At 42.9% G+C, this 23,699-nt stretch overlaps 1 long non-coding RNA gene across 1 annotated transcript in view; it reads right to left on the bottom strand.

Moving 5' to 3' along the window:
* Window positions 1-5,166: 5,166 nt before the first annotated feature.
* The window catches only part of LOC137218234 (uncharacterized), a 147,540-nt gene continuing 129,007 nt past the window's right edge, over window positions 5,167-23,699 (bottom strand). Inside the window, exons 3-4 of the long non-coding RNA XR_010940554.1 lie at window positions 9,539-9,673; window positions 5,167-6,768 (exon numbers count right to left, since the gene is read on the bottom strand). This is a non-coding gene — a long non-coding RNA (uncharacterized lncRNA). The remainder of the gene's footprint in view (window positions 6,769-9,538; window positions 9,674-23,699) is intronic.

Raw genomic sequence — 23,699 nt, 5'->3', positions numbered from 1 at the left:
AAGCATATGTGGCCATCACAGGTGTTGTAAGTGCCCCTTTGCACTTGACCATTGAGTGTGGCAGCCCTGAGAGGGTCCCATGCATGGTTGAGGCTGCCTGAGGGGATCTTGGCTGGAAGTTGCCTGTTGATGGCACTCCAGCAGCTGGGCAGTGAGTGTTTTCTGGGCCAGAGGTGTGGGTGGCACATCCGTGTGCACCCTGAGTGGTGCCCCATATATTAGAGATGAGTAAGTGGGGAACACATTAGAGATATTTGTCTTGTCATCTTCACCCTGTTGCACCACCTAACATGCTACACTACCTGATTCTGGTGGTAAACAGTCATGATGATTAAATTTCTTTAACTTCATTTTGAATTATTACTGTAAAATAGATTGTTTCCTAATATTTACTACATATTCTGGTAGCAAAGTCTCACTATTATCAGTAAAATTAGTTTAGGTTCATTGTGCGTTGTTACCCTGGAGGCTATTGAAATAATGAGGATTCTATTTTCTCACATTGTGTAATCTAAGTAGATAAACGCTGTTGAGGCAGGCACACAGAGGGGCACATCTGGGGGAATATATTAAACAAATGTGACATTAAACACACTTTAGGTAAAGACATCTTGGGGCCTTGGGCCAAATACCACTAAGGGATGGAGGACTTCGAGTCAGCTCTGCACAGAAGTATCCAAAAATAGCCTGAAGATACTACACAACGAAAGCCTATTCTTTAGTTTGTCATAATTCCATCACTGGGCAAGTCTTGGTGAGTCATTTGTTGTTGTTGTTTTTGTTGTTGTCGTTTTGGTTCTCCTTGCAATCTACTGGTGCCACTTGAGAAAAAATTTTCAGCTGGAGGAATTTTTCCTCAATCCCCTATCCCCAGAGGACTAGTGGATGTAACCGGAGACATTCTGGGTTGTCACGCCTGAGGAGATGCTAGTGGGTAGAGGCCAGGTCTGCTGCTCAACATCACAGAACTCACAGGACATCTCCCACAGCGAAAAGTTATCCAGCTCAGAATGTCGTTAATCCCCAGGTTGAGGAATCTTGCCCTAGAGCAAGAGCAAAGGCTTAAATATCACAAAATGTACCTTCTGAACTTTTTGAGCAGAGTATTGGACTAAAACCTCTATACAAAAAGTGAATAGACTTGTTGAGGTTAGTGCCACTGTGACAACTCTTGTGGAAAGTCACCCCCACGTGATACTGTACCTCTCATGAGTTTTCAGTGTAGTTGAGCTTTAAAAGCCTGCCACAAGACTGGAACAACTTTGATCTTTCTCACTTGGTCTATGCAAAACTCTAGGAGGAGAAGCTAAAAGGATCATATTATCAGGGGGAAAGCAACATGCAGATGAAACAAGCTGTGAGAGCTTTAGCCCCCACCACAGGCAGTGAGGTCTCTGGAGCTCAGCTGTAGTCACAAGCTGTGTGAAGCAGCTTAGGAGTAGATGCTTGTGCAGTTTAGCCTCCTTGTCCCCAATAAATATTCATTCAATGTCTGCTACATGCCAGACACGGAAATGTCACAGCCCAGTCTCAAGCAGCACCGCTGTAAGCCTGGACACTCAGGACGTGTTATAGGTTCTGTGATAGACACCAGAAGCAGCCTCAGTTGAGGAGAGCACAGAACACAGACTAGCCACTGCAGAGGATCTAATTTGTAAACCTTGCAGCTACAAGGGTCCTGCTCACATGTGAAGCCAAAGAAGTGCCTGATGAACGGCTGATATCCTTACACTGAGTTTACCAAGAAAAGCTGCCCGTCTGGGGGGCTGAGAGAGCAGCCCCGTGAAGGACGTGGTAGAGCTGCCGCCACAGCTGCCTGGTCCCACCGCCCACACTGGGCCAGCTTCCTCACCTCACCTCTCACTTCGTTCATCTTTTTGGCTGAATGAATACATGTCTCTATTTGACTTTTCTCTGACATTTCTCATTTGTCTGGTTGGTTAATCAATAACATTTTAAAAGTAGTCGGACAATTTTGACCATATTAGGTATTTTGCAGGTGTTTCTACCTTTAGTCCCTGTTTACTCTGCCATCTGGAATACAGTGACAGCTGATAAATTTCCCAGTGACCAATCTTTGCAAATCTGAGTAGAAATTAGAAACCTCTAAAGCCGTAGTAAATTGAGTGTATGAGAATAGGCTCAATGAAGTTCTGAATATATTTAGTCACGCCAACCTTATCAGGGGAGTTTTTTTCTTATTGTATTTTTGGGCTATATCTTAAAACAACGCACAGCCTGTGCTTAGGTGGCTAGCCTTAGCAAACTACAATAGGTGCGACCATGCACACCCGGGGAAAGTCAGAGTCGCCTTTAGTTTTCTGCACATCCGACCACCTGGCGAGGGGAGAATAACAGCAGGGAAAGTCTCCAGTGACAGCAGGTACCCAGTTATCACAGCTCTAAAAGGAGGAAGATGGGGCAAGGCCAGCTCACTGGCTGCAGGGAAGGTGCGTATGACTGGCTGTGGCCCCCAGCCAACCTGATAGCAGGCCTGAGAGCCTCAATGAAGGGAAAGAAAAGAGAGACAGGAGGGAGGAGAACAGTGGGGGAGGGTTAAGTTCACCTCCAGGTGTCAAAAAACAAGTGTCACAGCAGAGACTGGGGAGGAGAGGGGGTCAGGTGGGAGGAGCCAGTGAAGAAATACCTGGAGGAGGCTTCCTCCCCTCTCCACTCCAGACGGGGCGCACGGGGCGGGCGACAGTGTTTGCATCCACTCCCCTCACTAAGAATGTGCGCTTCAAGCTGGTCTTGAGAACACACCTCATTCTTCACTGTGACTGCAGGTTGGGTCTTCTCTGCCCACCTCCCCCTCACATTTCCCTTTGCCCTGAAGTCTTCATTTTTTCAGGCAAACAGTCTGGCTCAGTGGGAAGAGCTGAGCACCCAGGAGGCAAATCCTGAGTCGCAGGTGTAATATATATTCATATTAATAGCTTATTTATATTTATTAATTTAATTTATTATAATAAAATAATACTATATAAATAAATGTACATATAATGTAAATAAAATGTTAAATATGATATACAAATATTATTTTAATATATCAACACTATATGTTCATATTAATCATACAGAAGCTAATTTATTTAGTGACATCCTTGGCATGAAGAAAAGCGAAGACTATAGAAATCAGAAGAACTGAGAACTTTGAAGATGTTTGAGAGAACTCCATGCCCACGATGTAAATGGAGAGAAGTATGTGAAGGGCTCCTGGCCAGGGCTGCTCACAGAGATATTCTAGGCTCCTTGTTTACTGGGTCAAGAGTGAATCAGGGCGCCCCAGATGTCTGGATAAAAGCAGGAGCCTAGGGTCCAGGGGCCAGCCCCCGTGGACCATGCCTGTCCTTCTTTCACCACATTGCAGTGGCCCAGCCCGCCCGCGCATCACCTCCTCACTTACACTCCTGTGAACAAACGTTACCACTTCTCCTACACAATGAAGTGTGCGTGTTGCAGAAGAATTGGCACCTACCAAATAGTGACGAACATCTTAACACTACGGAGAGAGGGAGAAGGAGGGATAGATGGACAAATAGGTAAGCATGCCACAGTTTTAGACTATAATGTAAAATTTATGAAAATAGAAAGTAATGTTAAAACTCTTTAGCTCTCATGCTTCCCTGGGGACGCAGTGGTTGAGAGTCTGCCTGCCGATGCAGGGGATACGGGTTTGTGCTCCGGTCCGGAAGATCCCACATGCCGCACAGCGGCTGGGCCCGTGAGCCATGGCCGCTGAGCCTGCAGCCCCGGAGCCTGTGCTCCGCAACCGGAGAGGCCCCAAACGTGAGCGGCCCAGGTAATGTAAAAAAAAACCCAAAAACAAACAAAAACAACTCTGTAGCTCTCAGCTTTTACTTTTACCAATGCCTTCATTAAACAATTTATCAGTCATCTGAGTACAGTAGATTCTAAATCATAAAATAAGATTTTAATTTTGAAGTACTTTCGTTTTCTACATTACCAGAATGTACCTTCAAATCACCAATGTCTTCTTAACCAAAGCAGACATTTGTTGTATATTCAAAGACCCTGTCAGAATGTTCCCAGGAGGTTAAAGAGGAGTTTCCTGGAACATCATCTGCCCTTCCCCTGTTGCCAGAAGTAAGAGTGTTTATTAGTTTTGAGAGAGCTTGGTGAACTGGTTCAGTTCCTACACATGCAGAAATTGCTTGCTGACCAACATGCTCCACTAGGTTCAGCCTCCACTTGAATGTGCCCTAAATCCCAAGCCACTAAGCAGACCAAGAGCCTCGCTGTCCCATTACCCCCTCTGCTTCCACCCACCAGAGTCATGGACCCACGGGATGCAGAATAGACTGGACTCTAGGCCGCTCGTCTCCTCCTACACTTCCCCACTCACAGGCCCAGAGAAACCAAGCTCTTTCCCCTGACTTAAGGAGGAAGGAGATCCAGCAACAGTGCCAGAAGAGGCACATGGGAGGGGCCCCTGCACTACCAGAGAACCGTGAACTCATCATGTAGGTTTGGGTGGAACATGGTAGCTGGAAGAGACTCAGGACCTGACACCTATGGGACTTCACCTGCTATACAGACTCAGAAACCGTCTGTGGGCTGTGCAAGCTGAGGAATGGTGGGGGCACTTGGATGGACTGGAAGTAGAGGGGAGGGTTTTCCCTGTTGCAAAGCACAGGCTGTGGTCTTTCTGGGCTGGAAATATTGACAGCTCAGCACCTAATGGAGGGTGTTGGTTGGAGGTCTCCTGGTAGTAGAGTTTCTTAGGGAGGTGAGAGGAGATTCTGGGAGGATGCAAAACACCTCCGAGAGCCTTGGGCCACACACACCAGCCTTCTGACCCCAGCGGTGGAAGGTAGCAATTTCTTATATTTAAAGCTGTCCCAGGTCAGGACAGCCGATTTCCCAGGGCCTGAACAGTGGGGAATACAGTTGGGTGTTGTTAACGATGAGCAGTGTCCCTGAGAAGAGGACAGACAAGGGTTCCCGAGCAGCCAGAAAAAAGGCTATTGAGTCAGCAAGACAGTCATGAAGGGGGTGAGGCAGACACTATGCTGGAACTCACAGCAATCTTTGCCATTGTATAAGCCCCCACAGGAAGAGTGAAGTGTTGGAAGAGGGAAGGGAAGATGGAGGACTGTGCGGGGCAGACACACAGGTGAACGTGCATGGAACAGGTAGCACATCTTAGTTCCTTAAAGGGTTTTTATTGAGAAAATAAGGACAGGTCCATGAGGTAGCCCTGAAATATGGATGGTCTAGGAAGTCATTTACTTTTTTCTTGTCAAGCTTTACCTCTTCCGGGTGGAAAAAGAAAAAGAGAAAGAAAGGAAGGAAGGAAGAAAAGAATGACAAGAGATGTCCCTAAGTGTTCACTGGTTCTCCTCCATAGGGGCCTGGCCGTGACCTCAGCAGAATATGCCCTCAGGAGACCAGCACTGTACCTCATGTGACCCCAGGGTGACTGCAGGTCCCAGGGCACTGCTTCCTTGTCCCAAGCACAAGAACTGCCTGGTGGCAGCTGCCCTCTTCACTAGAGTCTATCCATGTCCGGGGTTCTTTTTGTTAGAGTGAGGGGCACTAATAGTGGGATCATGGTCATGATGGATGACGTTGGGGTTTCCAAGGAAGGGCAGCATGGCTGGGCTTGTGTCCTCTGGGCCTACTGGAAGCTCCAGGTGAGTGGGGGTATGTTGGGGCCAGGCAGGGAAGCAGTACTTAATGTTAGTCAACTGTAGACTTTAAATGGCTAAAATTGAAAATATATATTTTACAAAAAAAAAAAAAAAAAAAACCTCCAAAAACCCTGGTGGCATGTGAATGTCCGTAAAACCTTATGGCTTAAAAAGAAAAATTCTTAGGCCAAACGAAGGAGTACAATACTGATACATTCTAAAGCATGAGCCTCAAAAGCATGATATTCAGTTTAAGAAGCCAGACATAAAGGGCACATATTGTATGATTCCAGTCACATGAAATATTGAGAATAGGCATATCCGTGGAGACAAAAGCACATTTGTGGTGGCCACGCCTGAGCATAGGTGGAATAGAAGAGACTAATGGGGATGGGGTTTCTTTTTGAGGTGATTAAATGTTCTGGTATTAGTGCCGATGGTTGCACAACTTTGTGAATAGATTATCAATCACTAAATTCTACACTTTTCAAAGGGTGAATTTTATGGTATATGAATTATGTCTCAACTTAAAAAATGGTGATTAATAAATGTGATTTTTAAAATAACATGGGAAACATTATCATGAGTTTTATTTGCTTCCTGCCATCCTAAGCTCTGTAGATATGAAAAAAGACAACCCCCCCCCAAATGAGAACAAGCACTATTTACTCAGAACTTGTCTATAGAGCATGAGAGTCAGCCACCACCACTCAAATCAGGCTGAGACTCAGGGCACACATAAGAGTGGGGACACTTTCTGGTGGCAAAAATAGGAAGCCATGTCCTCCCGAGAGCTTGTGATGCAGGGAGGCTTGAGAGAAGCTGATAGGAAGAGGGACGTCTTACGTGATTACTTAGGGGAACATATTTGGCCTTCCCCACATTTGGTTCTACATGGAAAGGACTGAAAATTTCGAAGCTGTGAGTCACTGACCAAGTCCTGACCCTTGGGTCCTATTGCTGCAGAGGTTGGAGTCTGGTTTTCCAGACTGGTTGCTGCAGTGTGTGGGGCAGGGCCTTGTGGCTGGAGGGAGAGTTTCCCAGGCTTCCAGATGGATTTAGAAAATTCTGCATCCCAAAACCCTCCTTCATCATCTACAAGCAATCAGATACTCTGTGGATAGAGAAACTTGAATCAATGTTTTTAAAATTAACTGCAAACAGAATAATAAATGACTATATATATGACTATATATATAATGTACAATATAATGACATACTAAAAGGCAAATATCAATAGAAGAATCAAACAGAATTTTTTAAGTTCCTTCCAAGAAATGAATATGTTCAATTAAAATCACACACTCCTGAACTTCAGTATTTGGTAGTACATACTTGTGTGAAAAGAATTTTCAAATATGAAATATGTAAACCAGGCAAAATCTCCTTATAAGTCAGCATTAACAACTGAAATTTTGATGATAGGAACCTGTAATAAGCTAAATGGCATCCCCCTTGCAAAAGAATTACATTTTTCTCATTAGCAGACTTGTATCACAAAAAATTGTACTAAATATATTTTAAATTTCATAGATAAACATTTTGTGGAAAAAAACTGCAAACGATAGTAACTATTACAGTAATGTGAATTTACTGTAAATCTTAGGATTTCTTATTTCACTAATGTTCACATTGTAGTGAATCTCACAACAAAAAGAGTTTCAATTCATTCAATATTTTTTCTTGCCCCAATACCGAAATCTGGCCATCTGGTCGACCTTGCCGCTGCAGACGCCAAGCGACGTGCAACTGCTGTTAACCACAACAGGAAGTATCCAGATCGCACACGGGCGAAGGCGCACCGCCACACCGATGACACCCGTTCTCGACCCAGGACACCATCGGTCCCATTTGTTGTCCTGGGGGGTCCTCCCCTCTGCCCGCGCGTCTGTAGGCCGTTCACTGTCTGCAGAGCTTCTTCAGAGAAGCTCCCGACAACAATGCCCACCCAGGACCGCGGCCAGGCTCGTGTCTCCTCCCGACCATCACGGATGCCCCGGCCAGTCTCTGTTTCCCAAATAGAAATGACTACGACTTCCGACCACCGAAGCCTAGGAGGAACTGCCGCCCCTCCATGAGCGCCCTACACGCTTGCCCTCGACAGTCGGCGGTGAGGGGACTTGAACAGGTTGGAAAGGCAAGCGCCACGCTGACGAGGCGACCAAGGAGTGGGGACGGGAGGTCCCTGCGTAGACGTCGGTTCAATCTGGCGGGTGGCTCCCGTCTGTTGAGCCGCATCCCGTGCCCCTTCCTCGGTGCAAGAACCGCCCCCGTGACCGCCTCTCCTGTGGCCCGGAGAAAGTGAAGTGGAGCCGTTGAGCAGCTCCACCGCCTCGACAGCACAGGGCTGTAGCCGGGCCCCCAAGGCGGCGAGGACGCAGCGACGGATCGTTCCACACGGAGTACGACGTCGGGCACGGACATCCTCTCCCGGTTCCGCGTAGAAGGGTAGGAGGTCTCGGCGGGCCAAGGGGCATCAGGGAGTGCTGGTCGACCGGCGCAGACCTCCCCCTAAAACTTCGAGGGAGCTCAGTGTTGGCCCCACAGCACACTTCTCTCCACATTCAATCTCCTATAAGACAGGACGCGCCCACCACTCCGCACCCCCGGGATGGTCGCCGCCTGCGTCGCCGGCCTTCCGGAACTCTGGCCTGCGCCTGGCGGGCGAGTCACATCCCTCGCGAAGGTCGCCAAAGCTCAGGAGGGAAGGGACAACATAAAAGCGTCCGCCAGGTGGCTCCCGACAAGGGGCTCGTACGTCAGCGTGATGGATTCTGATCGCTGGGCGGCGAGGGATCAGCTCCGACCGCCCAAACGCTCGAGATCGTCCCGGGCCGTCCGCCTAGGAGCTACCTGTCGGTTAGGCTCGCCTGGCACAACGCGACCTAAGCAGCGGGCGTGGCTGGGAAGATTTGGGCAGGAGGCTGCCGCGAAGGAGATGCGCTCCTCACGCTAATGTGGAGAATTCTGCAGTCAGAACCCTGACTCGGAAGACTTGGGTTCCCTTTGTGCCCAGCCTGTTACCTCCTTAACAGGAGACCTTAGCAATTCACTTGGTTGCTCCAATTATCTCTGCCCACCCTACACCTGTGCAGCTCTTCTCTCCATGAGTCTAGAGCTGCTTTCCCAAAGAAGACATTCCCATGCCATTGCAGGTAGGAGCCAAGGAGAAAACTGAACATTTGCAGCTGGACCTATTACATAAATTTTATGTATCCAATGCAGGAAGATACAAGACTGAGAGGGTCTTATACCTTTAGCACCACATGAGAATAGTTTTCATGAAACAGTGATGCACACTCGGCAAGTCCAGGGGTGTCAGGAAGAAGAAACAAACAAACACACGCACACACACACACACGCACACACACACGCACACACACACACACACATATCCCTGGGTCTAATAGGAACACTTACCAGGGCTGGCAATGGTGGGAGCAGAAAGCCCATAGTTCCCACCTCTGGGGTCCCCTGGGCTAGAATCCCAGCTCATTCAGGCAGATCCTGGTTGTTTTACTGATGTATCTGTGTGGGAGTGAGGTCTTGGAGCTCCCCAGACTGTCATTTGCTGTCCAGTGCTCTACACTTTGTTCTATGTACTATGCCCCTTCTCCTCCATACACAGTCACAATTAAGAAAATAAGAATCTGCAGACATTGCATTCAACTTTCTAATTTGAATGAAGGTTAACAACACAAAGGAACAGAGTTATGTGAATAACTTTGCTAAGGAACTTACATTTATCTTTATAAAACTATCAAAATGTTTATGAGTAGTCTGTAGAAAGTTAAACATTTTAAAATTAGGAAAAAGAATTGATTCTTTATTGCTATCTCTCACCAAGCCTCCATTCACCCCAGCACCTATAACACAGGACTCACCTGATGAAACGCCTGCTCCCGACTGACGTAGAGATTTCTGTTCTGAGTCATTCTCTATCCCCTGTGTTCAACGCGTTCCTAAGTCCACTGCAGCCAGTAACATGATGAAGGAGGTCACTGAGCCCAACGGATGACCTTTAAAAAAAGAGAAGGTAAAAACCTCTCCCGTCTTCTGTGAGGTCACAGCCTTAATGAGACTGGAGCAAGTGAAAGTAAATGTTGGGAAAGAGAGTGTTTCTGCATTGGTTCCTGACCTGCCATATCCCTAAAAGGGTGGTGAACATAACTGACGTTAATATTTCCTGGGTGCACTTAGGAGATCTGGACCCAAAGTAGAAACCTGACCACTTGGCAAAAGATGGATCAATTCAGGAATCAAAATAATTTTTTTTTCTCACCTGTGGTTTCATTATCAGGAACTCTGCCACCATCTGCACTCCTCTGCATCCTTATGCAGGGACAATCGGGACATCACGCAGATAAATCTGAAGAAAGAGAAAACAGCCATGAGAACCCAGCCTTTCAGAGTATTGTTAGATATATCAGGCATCAATCCCCAACCACTCAGCTGGGAGTGACCCCTGCCACCTTACCCACAGGCATGCGCAGACAGAAGGAACGCTTTTTCCTCCCATGGTCAAGAACAAGGCTGCATTGGCTACTCGGCATGTAGGGAGAATATAATATCCCCATTTTGCAGAAAATAATGCAAGTTATGGGGTGTTATACTTTGATTCGACTTACTGTTCAGAGTTATTAGTTTATTAATATTCAGTTCCTAGGATTAACACTAATTCCCAGGTAACCCTTATCATGGTCTCCTAGAGAGTCCTGTCTCCACAGCAAGGACACCTCTCGCAATATTCTTATTTAATAATTCTTGGTGAAAGGCACCGTCATTTGTTCTCCAACACCCATTACAGGTCTTTAGCACCCCTGTTGCACCCACCGCCACCACGGATGCCCTTGCCCTTAGTCACCTTGGTTCCTCCCCATGTGGGAATCAGTAACATCAGAGCCTCAACCCTAGCTCTGCCCTCCATGTCCTTGGACATGTGGCCAGGAGATTTTCTATCAATTTAATGGAGGATGGAACAATCTGAGGACCCATGTCTTTTGACATTACATGTCAAACACTAACCTGGGCTTCAATGAAAAGGTAATTGATTAAACATAGCTCATGGATATAGTGTTTGAAACATAAAGATGATCTAAAACTTAATCAGAAAGCTATGACCAGTGAGGGTTTACCAGATAGAAATTCTGTGTGAATTCAGAAAAGTAACATGAGCTGTGAATGTAACTAACATGGGGAGATTTTCAATGAAGACCATCACTGAGGAAGCCGCCTAGAAGTCACATGTAGAGAAATGACAGAATGATTATTATGTGAGCAATTTTTAACGCCTCTCTTTCCTTGTCAATAGCAGGGATTTCATGCTGGAGAAGAGCCCACTGAATGCAATGAATATGAGGACATGTCACATACAACAACCTTAACTCCACGTGTGTTACACTTTCAGCCCGAATGGGAGAGACTTCAGCCGTTATTCACCACTGAATTAACATAAGCTAATTATACTAGAGGGAAACCATGCAGATCTCAGAATGTGGAAGGTTTTTAGTCACCCTCCAACCTTAGACAACATGAGAGAGTGCACCCTGGAGTGACTCTTGCAAATGTCCTGAACGTGGGAAATAATTCAGCTGAAGCCTCGCATTTATACACCAACAGCTCACACTGGAGAAGACGAACCTTATAAAGGTAATGCAGCGAGAGAGCTGACTTTTATTCACACCAATAGCCTCACACGGGAGAGAAGCCCTATGTTTGGAATGACTGTGGAAGAGCTTACAGTGACCATCCAACGCTTCAATAACATGAGCACATTCACACAGGAGAGAAACCACAAGGAATATCATTTATGTGAGAAAACACTTAGTCAAAGCCATAACCTTAGTCATGGGGGAGAATTCACACTAATGAGAAAGCCTACAAATGCAATGAATGTGGAAAAGCCTTTAACACAGCTCTCATGCTTATACGCACTGGAAAACTCACAGGAGAGCCACCCTATGTCTGGAATCCATGTGGTGCAGCCTTTACCCAGAGCTCCCACTTTTATCAACACCAGCGAATTCATACTGAGTAGAAACCCTGTGTCTGTAATCAAGGATATTGAGCCTTCAGCCAGAAATTATCCCTTTTCAACCACCAGGAAAGTCATGTGGAGAGAAACCCTGACCCTGTAATCATGGTGGAAGAGCCTTCAGTTGGAGCTCCAGCTTCAGAATACACAGAGAACTCAGAGTGGACTGCATCCCTGACACAGTAGAGAAGACATCCCAAGGTTTACTACGAGGAGAGCCCTCTAGGGGTAAACAATCTAATCACTGCTGTAGAAGAAATCCGATGAAATGAATGCTAGAGTTCCATTAGTCATGGAGTCATCAGACATGAGAGGGTTCACACTGAAAAAATAGTCTCAGTGTAATGAAGGAAGGACATTATTCAGTGATTCCTCATTCCTGACTGAACAAGAAAGTGCTCACACTGAGGAGATGTCAGTTCTAAAGACAATGTGGAAAATCTTTCACTTGCTATTCATCAGAAAACTCATACTGGGAAAATAGTCTATAAAGAATGTGTTAGCATGCAATTGAGTCAATAATTCAGTCCTTCAGCAATTGTCTTATTATTAAATATACAGTATAAAGATGTAGATGATGAAGGGGTTTGAGAAGTGCTGAAAGCAATATTCAGTATCAAGTAAGAAGAAACGAAGCAAACCTGCTTCAGTAGATCAGAATTTGCAAATACATAAGTGCTACTGAGTGTGTATGTGTCATTCAAAATCATGAAATATTGTGATAAGTATGAATGAATCCATTTTCTGTTAATACTCTGTCACTGTTGATCAGTTAGACACTTTCTGACTTTATAAAATTATAATCATAATTACAAAGACTGGGATCAATCAGGAAACAACGATGAATGTTAACTGAAAATGTAAAACATAGTATGATGTGTGTTAACTCGTACATTAGGGTCCAAATATCCTTATATGCATTCCGGATGAATGGCTTCAAGAATAAATACACACATACTTTGTGATTAACCTCTGCTGCTTCAATTAATTCTATTACTTAACGTTCATTTACTATTTCTCGTATGACTTAAAACAATGTATACATTAATTATATTTAAAGAAAGGTGAAAAATTGTGGGTACATGGACAGGAAGAACTCAAAAATTCAGAGTCAGATGGTGGTTTAATCCCTACATAGCATTTTGTAGCCAAGGGTTTCTTTGTTTTGTCCAAGAAGAACAGATAGATATCTTCAGGACCGAGAAGGTGAAAGATCTTTGCAGACATAAAAAGAGTTCTACTTTAAGAATGTATTAGAACATTGAGGGGTGCATATACTAAATCATGTAAACACAAAGGAGATCCTTCACAGAGCCATTGATAAGTCTACCTTTAAAGCTTTACTCTTTGATGTAGAAAAATTGTACTAAAAAATGTTCCGGGAGAAAGATCACCATAGAGACAACATCTATTTTATCAATTAAACCTTCAAGAAGGCTAGCTAGGGAGAGCGTACAGGCTGCATGATGAGTTCTGGACCTTTTTCAGTTCCATTTCTTTTTCTTTGTTGGCCAAAACATTCGTTATAGCCCTGAGGTCCATTGAAGTCTAATGGGTTGAGAAATGGTATTCTAGGGCCTATAAAGCCCATCATGGGGACTTTCCTAGCATTCCAGAGGTTAAGACTTCAACTTCCAATGCAGGGAGTGCGGGTTCGATCTCTGGTTGGGGAGCAAAGATCTCACATGGCTCGCAGCCAAAAAACCAAAACATAAAACGGTAACAATATTGTAACAAATTGTATAAAAATCTTTTAAAATGGTCCACATGAAAAAAAATCATAAAAAAATTCCTTTAAAAAACCCATGATGTTACCTGCAACATTACTGTGTGTATGTGCATCTGAGTGCACACACACACACCCATGCAAGGGAGTGACACTGTAACAACCATCTGATCAAAAGGGAAAATGCCATTTAGGAATTATTAGCATAAAGGATTCATGCAGGGGAAAAATAAGCTAAATCACCCTGTTCGTTCATTTATAAACTTTTCAATTATTAAATATTTAAAGAGAACTTCCAACATTTCAGAACCTGGATTGTTATGATGATTAAACTGTAAATAGCAGAAGGCCTTTCTCTTCATAGAACTCTATATTCTAATGCAGGCAATAAGAATAAATTGCAAAACAAAATTTCTGACATTTAAAAAAAGACATGTTCATGCATTGTATAGTCACAAAATATCACTACTGGTCTACAATAAAAAGTTGGCACTTCATAAAATAAAATTGACATTTAAAACAGTCTCAATTCTGGAACTTTGTAAAGTTATACATTTTTAGAAATACTGGTCAGTAAAAATATTTTACAAAATTCTTCATTTTGGAAAACCTTCTCTACGTGAATTGGGGAGAGCAAAGCTAGGTTTCCTGTCTTAAGAACCAGGTTTACTCTTCTCTATATTCCAAAATAAGTATTTTTTCAATTTTTAGAATTCAAAACTATATGTTCGAAAATCAGTAACGATTTTTATAAGGATAAAAATTCCCTGTACGTGCCTGTTAAAATTCCTTTCATTATCCATTTTATTCAAAATTCAACCGGATACCATTTTAAACGTTAACAGACAAGAGGATTGCTATCTTGCTCTTTATATTGGGCTCTTAATTTCTTTCTAATTTTTTTGATAACCCAAAGCAATCCAAAATAACACATTATTATCATAAAATCTAGAATTTCCCAGTGTGTTCTGTAGTGTATATAGTCCCAATGCGATTATATACACTATTGGTAAATTTGAAGTTAAATGTATTCCTAAATACAAAATAAAAATCTAAAAATGCATTTACCTATATGTTTCATTATGCAATAATGCCCTTTTAAGAAAGAAATGGCTTACCAGATGCAAGAATACCTGGAAGTTGCATAATATGTTTTTATATTTAATAACAGAAAATAAGGTAATGTGATTTTTTTTGTTGTTATACATTTTTATATTCTTATGTAAATTACATATTCATTGTTTCATCAATGTGAGTGTTTTCTGGTTTATTTTACTCCAGTGTGAATTATAGTGCATTAACTCTTGATAGTTTTCTATTAGAAAATGATTCTTGATGAAATTCTCTGTGATCAATTAACTTTGGTAAACACTGCCACAGGCAAGAGATGTCGCCAAACCAAAATTTAAAGTAAATACTTTTATGGCTTACAATGTCCTATTTTGAGGCTCAGAAATATCTAGCAGTTTATGCAGTTGATGCTAATTTGTGTGGGTGTTAGGTTTTAGTTACACTAATTTGTGATTATTTCTGAGATGAAAATAAAAATATCTGCAGGTGGATTCCCTTCCTCAGTGCAGGAATAATTGTGAATTAGTGTTTATTCTGAGATTACTGAGAGTAATTTAACATATTTACATCTACCTAAAGTTTGTTTCCAGGGAGAAAATTCGCTAAAAGTTTAACTGTTTTAAAAGTATAAATCCGAGCATATGAGTTTGAAAAAAATTTTTTTCCCGCTTTTCTAGAGCAGGGGTTGGCAAACTTGTGTAAAGGACCAGAGAGTAAATATTTTAGATTCGTCATAGGATGTCTGTTATTTCTACTCATCTCAGTCATTGTAGCCAAAAAGCAGCTACAGTAAAACGTAAATAAAGGAGTATAACTGTGTTTCAATAAAACATTATTTATTGACAAGGAAATTTGAATGCTATATAATTTTTGTGGGTTGCAAATAATGTTTTTATGAATTATTTTCAGCCATTTATATATATAAAAACCACTCTTAGCTTGCAGTTCCTACCAGCACAAGCTGGGTGTGGACTTTGGCCGATGGGATGTAGGATGCAATGGCCTGTTCTCTCGAATTACAGTGCAAACATCCCTCCTTGGAGACCAGCATTTCAAAACGAATTGATTGTACTAGCCCTCCGCCACAAAAGATGAAAACTACAATCAAAACAAAAAACAAGTTACCAAAATCTACCCAAGATGGGAGGGGACTTATTACTCCCCCAGGGTGCCACCCCTGCTCATGTATGGTCCCCTCCTCTTGGCGTCCCCAGCCACCAGCTGTGAGTGAGACTGTCCTGACCCTGTGCTCTCTGTCTGGCCGCATACATGGAACCAAAGAGTTCCGAGCAATAGTTATTTGCTAGGCACAGATCCTCATCCATCAATTCACCACTAACTTCTGTGGCTCCCAGAGGGACAGAAAGCCGCCTTTCCAGCCCCACCCCTGGCTTGGAGTCCAGCCGCTACGGGTCCACCTTCTCTGAGGGCTAATGGCCAGAGTCTGACATCTGTTGTGGGTTCTGTGCACCCAAATGTGGTTGTGGCAGTGACCTGCTTTTCAACCTCACGGCCAACACCAGTGGATGACTCTGACAGTTCAAGTCACCAAATGTCTTATTTTGGTAGGGGACAGAACATCTTCTACAAAACATTTATAAAGAACATTTCTGTTGCCCAGGATGGGAGATCTGGGCCCTGTCACACCAGAGACAAAGATCAAAGAAGTAGCACGCGGGGTGCTCTGTGTAGTTGACCCCCGCGCTGTTGTTCCAGTGCCGACCCTGCGCGCAACGTGCAGCCAGCGAAGCGGCCCGGCGCTGCGTCCTTCGGCTATTAAGCTACAGACCGGGAAGCACGTGGAGCCAGAAGTCGAAGCGGCCCGGTATCCCGGGGCCGGCCAGGAAAACCCGAGGGCGCCTCTGGCATCAGTGTCTCCACGGCTCCGCCTGCAGCTCAGCCGGCAGGTCCGGGAAGGAGCGACCGTGTGTAGGGCGGAGCACACGACAGCGCTCCGGGATGGGGCGGCGATTGCAGCTGGGTCCATCCCCGCACGATCTCCCGCCCCCCTCGCTGACGTCGCAGGTGCTGGATGCGTGGCGGGAGACCTGGAGGCGGCGAGGAGAGGGGCGTGGCGGCCTGCAGGCCCAGGAGACTGTCCCGCTCCTCTGCGCTCAGGGTAAGCGGCAGTCATGGGAGCACCACGGGCGATAGAGCGGGTCCTCTGCCCGGCAGAGGGCTTCTCACCGGCCGAGATGAGCCCCCGTGGCCGGAACCGCACCTGCTTCGCTCCCTAGGCGCACATCCCAGCCCGCTGTCTCTCCCGTCGCCGAGGGAACTTAGGGTCGGAGGACGGAGAGAAAGGGCGCGATCCCAGCATATCCTCTGGCACCCGGAGGCTGCCTCGTCCTCCACAGACAGGCGCCTGTCCCTGAGCTTGGCGGCGGGGCCCAGGGCCTCAGACGCGCCGGTGCCCTGGCCCTTCCCCAAGCAGAGGACCCGGTGCTTATTTTGAAATGTATAGTAATTCCAAATTACTCTGTTGTGAAACAAGAAGTAACATAGTGTTGTAGATCAGTTATATTTCAACAGCCAACTAACAAGCAAACAAACTCATCCAATAACAGTCCAATTTGTGGTCCACAGAGGCAGGGCGTGGGAAGGGGAGGGACTGGATGAAGGTGGCCCAAACTTCAAGCGTCCAGCCGAAAAATAGATGAAGTACCAGGGATGCAATATAGCACATGATAGAGATAATAAATACTTCTGTCTCCTACATATAAAACTGGTTAAGAGAATAAATTATAAGTGTTCCCATTACAAGAAGAACACATTTTTCTATTTCGCTAATTTTGTATCTATATGAGATGATGAATGTTCACTAAATTTAGTGTGATAATCATTTCATAACATATGTAAGTCAAATCATTATGCACTGTAAAGTTACTCTGTGCTCTATGTCAGTAATATCTCAGTAAAACTGGAAGAAGATAAATGAATAAATAAAATGGTGCCCCATTGAATCTCAATTAAAATGGATGCTAAATGGAATTTTAGTGGGCATGTGCAGCAGTTTTTGTATTCTAATAAAAAACATTTTTGATTTTCAAAAGTTAATTTAAATTAACTGTTGAAAATGAACAGTTAATCTAAATACTTACTTCATAATATTTTGAACAATTATCTTGGTTGTTAGAAATGGAAATCTATCTTTATTCTTCCCAAATCTTGCAGAATAGCTTTTCAAAGGTTCAGAATTTTGTAAAATATTTGTTTAAAGCCCAGTCTTTTTGACAATTTTTGACCTTCCAAAGTTCTATCATGACACTGTTATAATCTCAATTTTATTTTTTAAAGTGGCAACCTTTCTTTGTAAATAGTAGCAAACATTTTGTAGTTACACAATTTGCAAACCCTTATGTATGTTTGATTTTCAATATCAGAAATTTTATATTGCAGTGTATTTGAATTGACTGCGTTAGAATGTAGAGTTCTACGAAGATAGGAACATTGTATTATTTACAATTTAGTCCTCATAACAAGCCAAGTTCTGAAATCCTGGAAGCTTTCAGTAAATATTTGTTAATAATTGACAATAATGTTAAAAATTGAAAAATTGATGCTTTCTCTCCTGATGACACATTTATACCATTGATTCCAGACTCACATTTTCTCTTTAGGATCAGATGGATGCTATATGCTCTCTCCCTTGCTTGCACGTTTGTGTGTGTGCGTGTGCATGTACACAGACAGGAGCACAGACACACAAATGTTGCAGGCAACATCCCATGCTTTATAGCCCCCTACAATACCATGTTTTCACCCATTAGACATCCGTGGACTCTAGGGTTATAATGAATGTTTTTAGACGAACAAAGTAAAAGCAATGTATCTGAAGAGGAGCCCGACCTTATCAGGAAGCCCCTACACTCTCCAAATCTGAAAATTGACCTCTCCATGTCTGCAATGATTTATTTTATTTTATCTTACCTTATTTTATTTATTGAGGGTATAGTTGTTTTACAATATTGTGTTTCTGGAATGATCTCTCACCTTCTTGATTCTGACATATCTATCTGTTCTAAGTGGGGGAAAAAACATTTTGGATAAAAAATACTGTTGCAGGAATAAACCCCTGCCTGACTGAATTCTTGGAAATTTCATGGCCGTGTCCACAAATTCTCTAGGACTAGGACACTTGTGAAAAATTAAATTTATTTGTAATTCAATTTTACATCATGAGAGGCACATTAGTAGAAAATATAAATGGAATAGAATAATTGAAGCACCAGATTTTACAGTGTTTTGAGACAGAGGCATTCTCACCTTGTGCATTCATCAGTGTGAATAAAATTTAAGGCTCTGCTGAAGTGTGTCCCACACTTATCACATTAAGCGTTCTCTTCAGTGTGAGTTTCTGGTGTATTTAAATATGAGACTCCAGCTAAACTATCCGCCACGTTTATAACATATATAGGGGTTCACTACAGGGTGAGTTTTCTCATGTCATCTAAGGTTACAGCTTTGTCTACAAGACTTCCCACATTGATGAGACCTGCAGTATTTCACTCCAGTCTAAATTATCTTATGTTAATTCAATGATGAATAAAGGCTGAAGGCTCTTCCAAATTGATTGCAAGCATAGGGTTTCTGTCCTGTGAGAGGTCACTCATGTGGTGTGATAGTTGAATTCTATGTGAAATCTCCGCATATTTGTTACATTCAGTGGGCTCTTCTCCAGTGTGAACTATCTGCTATTGATAAAGAAAGGAAAGACTGTTAAAAGTTTGCTCACATAAAATTCATTTCTATACTTCTCTACACATGAATTCTAGGCTGCTCCCTCAGTGATGGTCTCCACTAACTACCAACCCCACCATGTTACTTATATTCACATAGAGTCTCACTTTGCTGAATTCATATAGATTTTTCTAACTTGTAGCCTCTCACTGCCATCGTTTTCTGATTAAGTTTTCGGTCTTCTTTATTTTTCAAACACTATATACCTGAGCTACATTTAAGCAACTGCCCTTTTGAAACTCAAGGTACAGTTTGTTTTGGGGGAAAAATAGTTCCAAATGAAAACTATTCAAAAGCCTCTGCCGGGTCAGCGTTTAAGTCCACTTTCAGTCAGGTGGTTCGGCTGAATTCCTCTTACCCTAAGATCATGTCTCTAATGTGGACAGTGGGGTTTATCCCTATAAACTTACTATTGACCTTCAGATAAATGGCTTCTTCCTGAAGCTACTGTCTGTGAACATTTTTAAAATGTTGATCTTTAACACAGAGAAAAAGTATGAAATGGAGCAATATATAAGAAATTGGAAATATATTATAGGATATTGACAATTAGAATATATCTTGAAGGGTAAAACAAACGAAAAATAAAATGGGTGGGATGTTGGTGAGATAAAGATGAGGAAAAGCACCGAAAGGGAGGGACTGAAACAATGGGTGCTGCGTTGACATTTAGCACCAGTAGCCACAGAGCCATCCTTTCCTCTAAGGCCAAGGAATATGCAGAAGGTTAGATTAATAAGATTGATACGTTCACAGAATTGTGACACCATCGGAGGGATTTTTCCACATTGACTTCAACAAGATTCCAGAGACATTTCACTCAAAGAAACCTGCAATTGACATTACCCCAGTTCTGGATGAAGTTCACAGTCACATGTCTTGAAAGTCACTGATTCCTAAAAACATGCAGGACATTCTGGTTCAGGCTGCCTCATTTCTCCAAATGTTCAGAGGTGATGGTCGAGGGTGACAGTACTGAGAAAAGGCAGCTGTGTGTATCAAAAGCTCAAACCTGTTTGACGTCAAACCCAATGTTCCTCTGGGCTGACTTGGCGTATGCCTTTCAGGTGCATCACAGAGATGGGCACACTCTGAATACAGAGTGACTTTCATGGCAAAGGAGCATCACATGAGGGGTGGTGTGAAATAACCTGCACAGTCCACAATAGAATGTTAATTGTGAGCTGACTGGCAATTAAAAAATGTGTACTTGGGAATTCATAAGTATCCCTGCTCCCCACTACTTTCAGTTAAATCTACAGACTTAGCACAAGACAGGCAATATACATGTTCCGCCACTTATCAGCAGTGACTACAGGCAAAGTATTCCCCAATACAAACCTCACTGTTCTCATGTGGGAAATACCTTAATAACTTCTCAAGAGAGTTGAGTGATTAAATGAGCTGACATGACATGTTTGAACATAACAAAACCCAATAAATAAAAGCTACAGGTGAATTAGTCACTAAAAAGTCAGAGAGCATTGATGCAATGTCCACCATTTTGTGTAAGTGAACAGACTGTATATACAACTTGGGGTCCGCAGTTGCTGCCTACCTAACCTCAACACAGAGCATGCATTCATCACCAGATATGAGGACAGACGGGCTCAACTTTACAAGCCAGAGGTTCCGGGGTTGCCAAACTGTAAGATGATCCCCAACTGACCTTTCCTGTGGGTTGAGGTCCCTCTTTCCCTCCTCGTTTCCTGGGACCTCACCACTTTGACTATCATGGTCTCTCCTGTAGCTTCCTCCTGTCTTCCCTGCTCAGAGACTAATCAGAGACTCTCAATGGTTCAGGCCTCTCCAGGGCTTCACATATCGCCACAGTTTTCTAAGTGTTCCTCTACCTACTATATCCTACTCAATGTACCAATTAAGGAAAAAATGCTTTCTGTAAAGTGCTTCCAGTTTCTGAACAAAGGTACCTAAACAGGGGGGAAATGGCTGGTTTGGAACAAGAATGAAAGGGCATATTTTGTTGTGACTTTTTAGAGTTCTCAAAATAGTCAATTGTATTCTCAGAAAATAGATTAAAAATTGGAAAAACAAAGAAAGAAAAAGCAAAATTGGCTCCACTGTCCTCTCTGGGCCAGTCCTGCTGAAGGGCTTCTTCTCTTTCCCCTGCCCCCTCAGCCCTGCATATCCATCTAGCCAGCATCTCTGACCCTGGACGTATTCATCTCACCTGTGCACACACCTCCTCCCCTTCCAGACCTTGAACTTCTGCTCTTGCTCTTCCCTCCACTTGTGTCCATCACATGACAGAGCTCACTGCATTGCAGAGTCGCTTATGGAGTGAGTCACACCCCCGTCAAACCCATGACTGAGTGGAGAGAAATACAACCTCTCATGTGCCCTCTTTCCAACACAGACTTCATGGAGTCTGGAGCACGTCACTATAAATGTTGGAAAGGAGACGGTTGCTGTATTAGCCCTTGCCCTACTCCACGATCCTCACAGAGATGCCAGACGACAGGACTAGTGCGCAGAGCCTTGACTCCCACCAGGATACACTTAAAGCACTCAGTGCAAGTGGTGACACCTTTCTATCCACCGGAAAGAGAGTTACCACTTCAGGAGAAAGAGCAAGTCCCCACTCACCTGGGGACACATTGCCAAGAACTCAGCTGCTAGTATTCTCTCTCAGAGACACTGTTTACTCCAAGCAGGAAAATCCAAGGAAAGAGAAGAAAGCCATGAGACTTGAATCCTATCTAGAGTTTTCAGACCTAACAGTCATGAAGCCATAAGCCTTTACCTGGGAGTGAACAACCACCCCACCTGCAAATGTGAACTGGCCTATGAGAAAAGAGGAGTAATCTTGTTTCCCACGGTCAAACTAAGAAGACTTTGGCTACTGCTTCTCATAAGGGAAATATTAGTTCCCCAAATTTATTTATTAGGAAATAAAAATCAAAGAGTTTTTAAAGGTAATTAACCCATGATATTCCAAGTTATTAGTCAGTTTCCTCCCTCGCCACAAATGCTAGGAGAACCTCCAGTGCACTGACCCCACTCTCCTAACATGTGTGCCAACCGTCTTCATTTTTATTCCAAATTAATCAAATCAAGTAATTTCAACATATAGTTTGAAGACCAACAATTTCCATATTCCTCTTTCCATATTCCTTCCAAATTCATCACAGTTGCTGGTCAAGATTCCAATCTTGGAGGGCTCCAAGTACCTGCTTCTTCCATGACTGAATCTAACTAGGATATTAAATCTGGTGGGGTTTGCAAATCTCCCAACATCTTTCAAATATCCCTGGACATTGTACTATATCTAGATGATTCAGTCTTATTCTATGCCTCACAAATATTTCAGACCTTCTCCATATCTTTTGATTTTTAATATTCTCAGTACTTTCGTCACTTTCCACAAAAGGGACCACCTTCTACTAGACAGATTATTCAGATAATTTGAGGAAATTCTTCAGCTCACTGTCACAAAATCTACAAATATTCCTCACGGTTTAGTCCCAAGCCCATAGTAAGAATTGAAGAATCATCTCTTCCTTGGCCAAGTACAATTTCTCCAATTGTATTCTTTTCTCTCCTGCCTCCCTGGAAACTTCATGTAATTGATTATAATTTAATTATTATTTACCTTGGTATTAAAATACAGATGCTCTAAAACCCTAAAAATATCTTCCTTCAATGTTTGATATAATCAAACAACACCAGTCCTTATATAAAGCCACACAAAACCCACAGCTTGATGGGCTATTTGTAGGTTAAACATATTTATAAAGACTAATCCTCCAGCTGCAATTCTCTTCCCAGAACTGGCCACAATTCACAAAACAGTGAGACCTCCGGCCAAGGCATCAAGACTGCTTTCGGAGGTTTTTAGAATATTAGCAAATTAAAGGAATCTCTTATAATTTCCTTACATGTATCTAAGTGGTTAACGTGTTGAGAAGGAAAAGTTTGTGTTAGGGAAGTTGTTCCTTGATTAGATTTATCCTGATTGACATCCAGATTAAAGGAGTTCTTTCTTTATGATTATACAATATATGAGGTTATCAGATCTATTAACAGGAGCCCACAGACAATTCTCTGCCTGATTCTATAGAAAGAGACTAAAACTTTGAACTCAGGAGTGTGGTAGTTGCATACTTAAGTAAAGACACAAACACAGTTTTCCCACACATTTTGTTTCTGGTGATTACTAAATAAAATTTTCCCCAGGAGGAATCAAAGTCATTTATTATTCAAAGAATTATTAATTTAAAGATAGTTATTTAATTTGATTAAAGAACATTGGTCACAGGCCATCTGAGAGTAGATTAGGTTACTGTGTACATGGAATCTCTGTGCATTTACAATCCTTATGTAATAGTCAAGAGAAACTTCCTTTATGACTCTACAGTTTACTTTTCTGCAATTTGTCCAGAGAGGAAAACAGGAAAAAAAGAAAAGAAAAAAAAATGATGAGTAGAGATATCGTGAAATATTATGGGTGTTG

This window comes from Pseudorca crassidens, unplaced genomic scaffold, assembly GCF_039906515.1.
Source record: "Pseudorca crassidens isolate mPseCra1 unplaced genomic scaffold, mPseCra1.hap1 Scaffold_64, whole genome shotgun sequence".
Classification (NCBI taxonomy): domain Eukaryota; kingdom Metazoa; phylum Chordata; class Mammalia; order Artiodactyla; family Delphinidae; genus Pseudorca; species Pseudorca crassidens.
The sequence above is the reverse complement of the archived record's forward strand: the minus strand, read 5'-3'. Positions and strand labels throughout refer to the sequence as shown.